The sequence below is a fragment of the Coregonus clupeaformis genome, chromosome 15 (assembly GCF_020615455.1).
Source record: "Coregonus clupeaformis isolate EN_2021a chromosome 15, ASM2061545v1, whole genome shotgun sequence".
NCBI classification, from domain to species: Eukaryota; Metazoa; Chordata; class Actinopteri; order Salmoniformes; family Salmonidae; genus Coregonus; species Coregonus clupeaformis.
Genome location: NC_059206.1, coordinates 30341583 through 30347707, shown reverse-complemented (window position 1 = coordinate 30347707; position 6125 = coordinate 30341583). Strand labels below are relative to the sequence as shown.

General features: G+C 42.0%; 1 long non-coding RNA gene across 1 annotated transcript; it reads right to left on the bottom strand.

Annotated features, from left to right (window-relative positions):
- Nucleotides 1–402: 402 nt before the first annotated feature.
- On the bottom strand, nt 403–3769 carry LOC121582629. The gene is made up of 2 exons (XR_006003385.1): nt 3522–3769; nt 403–3095 (listed from the first exon to the last, which is right to left on the bottom strand). It is a non-coding gene; the product is annotated as an uncharacterized LOC121582629 (long non-coding RNA).
- Nucleotides 3770–6125: the final 2356 nt, after the last annotated feature.

Below are 6125 nucleotides of genomic sequence, written 5' to 3'. Positions count from 1 at the left end.
GGTTGAGTTACTGTAAGTGTGGTTGAAAGTAGGGTAGTACCTTCATAAGTTGAACAAGTCATGTGTATATCAGTATCCTCATAAGTATGAAATAATTATGATTGTAATTATAATCACCGATAATGTGAATGAATGACCGTAGAAGTGCTAGATTCAATTTGACCCCGTGATGAAATTCTTAGTCATGACTTGCATCTGAAACTCCATCTGAAACTTAATCTGAAATCAATAGTTTTCACCCAATTTTGACTAGGTCACAAATGTTTATCAGTTGGGAAAACAAGACACCATGTTTGGTTCCTGACTCAAATATGCCCCAGATCTTACTCTCATGTCCTTGTCTTTCTTCCAAACTGGACTGATAAGGTGGCTGGTGAGAGCAAGAGGAGCTTAAGGCTAGAATTGAGTGTTTACCCACTGTCTTTATTTATGTCTACTTGCACAATTATTATTTTGACAACATTAAGCATCTACCTGTCAACAGAGTCTTGTACCTTGTAGTTTTTACAGTAACCAATATTTTATTTGACTGGGAAAAAGAACTACAGAATAAATACCATAATACAGGTTTGATTGAATTGAACACTATCTGATTTCTAGGAAGTGTAGCACTACTCCTTCTCTCAGAAGTACAGCAGGTTCAACCTAAACCGGTTCTGTCGTCACTGTCATGTGACTGTTACACCACAACCTAGTCATGGGTGGAAAGAAGATTGCAGGAGTAACCTTGTAAGACATTGCAGTACACACCATCATGAAAAAGGCCCATACTGTATTTGGGCTGAACAATAATTACGAAAGAGTTTTTCCTCACCTAAGAGATGACCTGACCAGGAAAAGCTCTGGGGCCTGCAGTTTGTCTTGGTTAAGTCACATTATCTTTTAAAACTCTAACAGTAATAATTATTCAATGCAGTTCACACACAGTTAATAACACAGCCACACAACTCAGAATCAATTCAATATAATTAATCCATTCCTCTTTCTTATTGCACTTTCTTATTACAACAATCTATCATACACAGTGTAGGTCTTTGTTATACATTTATTGCTGTTTGATAGTGGCCTTTAAAGTGTTGCTCCAGAGGTTTTGAATAATTTCAGCCAGTAGTTTTAAAAGTAGTGTCCACAAGCCAAAACGGGTCCCTGAAAATTGTACACAATTGTGTACTACGTCATCAATTTCGTGTGATATGTTATGAATTGCACAACAACAACAACAAAATATATATTTTTAAAGATATGTTTTACGAATTCCAATTCGTACAATACGTTATGAATTTGTAAGTGGATCTTGAACTTTGGGCTGAGTAGTTGTAGTCCACCGCTGACTGGAGAGAATGTAGCAATTCATACTCATGCACGTGTTGCCATGTAATCCTGTTGGGGGCTTAGGGTTTTGAACTAAGAGAGGCTTTTACACATGGAACCAGTTCATGATGAGGTGACCCTGATATGCTGTACTAGCTTGCTAAAAATTAAAGATAATTTCTAAAAGCTAATGATGCAGAGTAGAATTTTAGTAACGGTTTCACAAGGCTAAACTATGGATGGTTTTGTGTAACTCAAACAAACAAGACAGTATGAGTGTGATCACATTACATTTCAATTCTCATCCAGTCAGACGAATCAGGCCTCTAGTTTCAACTATTTTTGTCCAGGAGGGACAGTAAGGTGCTGTCTACCACATACACAGAGAAGAATGACTGGGGTTGGGGCTGGGCTGCAGGACCTGTGGCCTGGTTTCCTGGGACCCAGTCGCACAAAGGCAGCATTGTAAACCATCCCCAGCAGAGGGACCAGCCTAGCAGACGGATCAGCAGGACGGAGTGGTGTGTTATGGTGTGGAATGGGGAGACTGGACTGATCAGTAAGGCCCATAAAAACTGCCCTAGCCTCTAAGCTAGCTGCCCCACCTCTAGTTTCACCTCACTGGTTCGGTCAGGTCTGTCAGTGCCAAGCCAAAGGCCTAGAATGTCATATTTTGTGACGGGTCAGTTTGAGAGAGGAAGTAAAGGGTTATTCACATTCTAATTCCTTAACATTTGTGTACTGTATCACTTGTCTTACTCTCTAACACTTCCTGAAAACTGGCTAGGTGCATCATCCACTCAAGGGTGGCCTTTTTCACATAATTCAAACACTGACAGACAAAAACTAATCAGGCACAAAGACATTAGGGTATAAATATAGCAAAAATAATTTCCATAGCTAAATATAGCACAGTCGTGTTTGACCAGAAGAAAAAAAGCAAGCGTACAAAGTCATAAGTGAAAGGCTTATGTGAAAGACTTCTGTTTCAAAGGCAGATTCTGCCATGCTGGCTGTGAGGGCATCTTGCATCCAAGAAGAATCGATTTCGGAATTGCATACAATTTAAATGATACCACTCATGAATCCTTCAAAAACTATACATGTTTCGCCAGTAATGGCTTTTGGCTTTTAAACTAGCTGGTAACACTAGATTGGACAGTGTCTTCAGACAGTGTCCGTTGATTGTCTTAGTTCATATACCCAGAATCCTATGTGACCGGGGCGTTGTAGGACTATTTCCTGATCTGGGCCTAGGTTGCCGGTTTACTTCCGTCGGCAGCGAAAGCAGCAGGCCCGACAGCGTCCAAACTCCTCTTCCGTGTCCTCCTTCACTGTGTAGGAGGTCTGGCCATCATAGCGAGGGGTGTTTGAGGTGCCACCATCACCATCCTTGATGCCTTCTGAGGGGGGTGGCGACTGCCCCCCGGGTTTGAAGGCACCGTAGGGGTTGAGGGAGGAGTTGCGGTTGCTGTAGGTACTGTCCAAAGCCATGGGGTTGATGATGATCGTGCTGTCCTCTGCAGAATGTAGCTTGGCCCGAGGGATGGTCACGTCTCCATAAGGGTTGTCCAGAGACAAATTCATTATGGCTGATTATGGAAGGCTGAGAGGACAAAACACAGGCAGATAGGGTCTGTGACTGTCAATCTCTTGACAGGCTTTTGGTTTGATGTGTTGGATCTCAGACTGGGTATTGAGGCTCTGAGGCTCTGATCTGAAGCTTTGATGTCAACGTTTGTTCTAGTTTCCTCTGGTGACTTGAACTGGCTCCAAGAATACTCCTGTAAAAGACAGATTTAATCATTTTTAATACAACTGTATAGTTATAAAGAGAATCCTGAAACTACGAAAGCTCTGGTTCTGTTCTGCTTTACATTCACGAAGTTCGGAGAAACAGGATTATCACGATGCAGTGAAATGACACTTAAATGTATCTCTTTTTCATTTCCATCCAGACTGCTTCATAATTTTCCTGCATATTCCTGATCCAAAGCTCACTGTGGGATCTTTCTCAATGTAGGGTTTATTCATAAACTCCTGCTAGAATTCTATCTCATTGTCTTTCCAAATAATTTTCACTATCATATTTCATGTTGACACTGAAATATGCCCTTTATATGGATGACTACATCTTTCAAAAACACAACCTAACACCAACAGTAAAGGCAAAACTTCGCCAATAACAAGCACTGATTGTTCAGGCTTACCTTTTCAACTTGTGGAATTCCTCAGCAGTCAAGTTTTATATGATATCCTATGTAAAGTCCCTTGGTCTTCAGACAGCTCATATAATCCAGTGCGCACTTAAAGGTTGAATGGTTGTCTCTTGCAGATCCTTCTAGGTGTCCTCCCACTGTGTGTCTTTATTGAAAAAGGGAGCCACACCTGTAGCGATGTGTGTCAGAGTGAGGACTGAGGTGGTGGTGGCCACACACACACTCAGGTACAACCTGGACTCAGGGATAGACGCAACATAGTAAACGTAAATCGGTCTCCCTCCATTTAGTATGATACTGTATAATAATAATAATATTCCATTTAGCAGACGCTTTTATCCAAAGCGACTTACAGTCATGCATGCATAAATTTTTTTTGGGGTGTATGGGTGGTCCCGGGGATCGAACCCACTACCTTGGCGTTACAAGCGCCATGCTCTACCAGCTGAGCTACAGAGGACCACATATGTTACCTTTTGTATGGTATGTTTCAATTTGTGGATGTCTATCATCCATTTCGTATATGATATGTTACGAATTCCACTTTGTTGTGGCTAACGTTAGCTAGGTGGCTAACGTTTGCTATGCTAGGGGTTAAGGTTATGGGTTAAGGTTAGGGTTAGCCAACATGCTAAATAGTTGCAAAGTAGCTAAAAGTAGTAAGTAGTTGCAAAGTTGCTAATTAGCAAAAATGCTAAAGTTGTCCATAATGTGATTCAAACACACAACATTTGGGTTGCTAGACATTTGCGTTATACGCCCAGCTATACTCCCTTGACCAACCTCCCTCCTTTAGTTTTTTTTACTTTAGTAACCTTCTGTCTTATGCAATCATACCAAACGTAACTACAGTGAGGGAAAAAAGTATTGTTGTTTTTGTACATTTGCCCACTGACAAAGACATGATCAGTCTATAATTTTAATGGTAGGTTTATTTGAACAGTGAGACAGAATAACAACAACAAAATCCAGAAAAACACATGTAAAAAATGTTTTAAATTGATTTGCATTTTAATGAGGGAAATAAGTATTTGACCCCTCTGCAAAACATGACTTAGTACTTACTTGGTGGCAAAACCCTTGTTGGCAATCACAGAGGTCAGACGTTTCTTGTAGTTGGCCACCAGGTTTGCACACATCTCAGGAGGGATTTTGTCCCACTCCTCTTTGCAGATCTTCTCCAAGTCATTAAGGTTTCGAGGCTGACGTTTGGCAACTCGAACCTTCAGCTCCCTCCACAGATTTTCTATGGGATTAAGGTCTGGAGACTGGCTAGGCCACTCCAGGACGGACCTTAATGTGCTTCTTCTTGAGCCACTCCTTTGTTGCCTTGGCCGTGTGTTTTGGGTCATTGTCATGCTGGAATACCCATCCACGACCCATTTTCAATGCCCTGGCTGAGGGAAGGAGGTTCTCACCCAAGATTTGACGGTACATGGCCCTGTCCATCGTCCCTTTGATGCAGTGAAGTTGTCCTGTCCCCTTAGCAGAAAAACACCCCCAAAGCATAATGTTTCCACCTCCATGTTTGACGGTGGGGATGGTGTTATTGGGGTCATAGGCAGCATTCCTCCTCCTCCAAATACGGCGAGTTGAGTTGATGCCAAAGAGCTCGATTTTGGTCTCATCTGACCACAACACTTTCACCCAGTTCTCCTCTGAATCATTCAGATGTTCATTGGCAAACTTCAGACGAGACTGTATATGTGCTTTCTTGAGCAGGGGGACCTTGCGGGCGCTGCAGGATTTCAGTCCTTCACGGCGTAGTGTGTTACCAATTGTTTTCTTGGTGACTATGGTCCCAGCTGCTTTGAGATCATTGACAAGATCCTCCCGTGTAGTTCTGGGCTGATTCCTCACCATTCTCATGATCATTGCAACTCCACGAGGTGAGATCTTGCATGGAGCCCCAGGCCGAGGGAGATTGACAGTTATTTTGTGTTTCTTCCATTTGAGAATAATCGCACCAACTGTTGTCACCTTCTCACCAAGCTGCAACGGCGATGGTCTTGTAGCCCATTCCAGCCTTGTGTAGGTCTACAATCTTGTCCCTGACATCCTTGGAGAGCTCTTTGGTCTTGGCCATGGTGGAAAGTTTGGAATCTGATTGATTGATTGCTTCTGTGGACAGGTGTCTTTTATACAGGTAACAAACTGAGATTAGGAGCACTCCCTTTAAGAGTGTGCTCCTAATCTCAGCTCGTTACCTGTATAAAAGACACCTGGGAGCTAGAAATCTTTCTGATTGAGAGGGGGTCAAATACTTATTTCCCTCATTAAAATGCAAATCAATTTATAACATTTTTGACATGCGTTTTTCTGGATTTTTTTGTTGTTATTCTGTCTCTCACTGTTCAAATAAACCTACCATTAAAATTATAGACTGATCATTTATTTGTCAGTGGGCAAATGTACAAAAACAGCAGGGGATCAAATACTTTTTTCCCTCACTGTATCATACTAATTTGAGTGTCAGAGATTTATGTTTACTAAGTTACATCTAGACTTTGAGGCCAGGCTGTCAAGTGAGGAGGAGTGTTGTTGGTGTACCTGGGAGTCACCTGGCCCAACCCCTACAAGAGCAGAGCAGCTGCC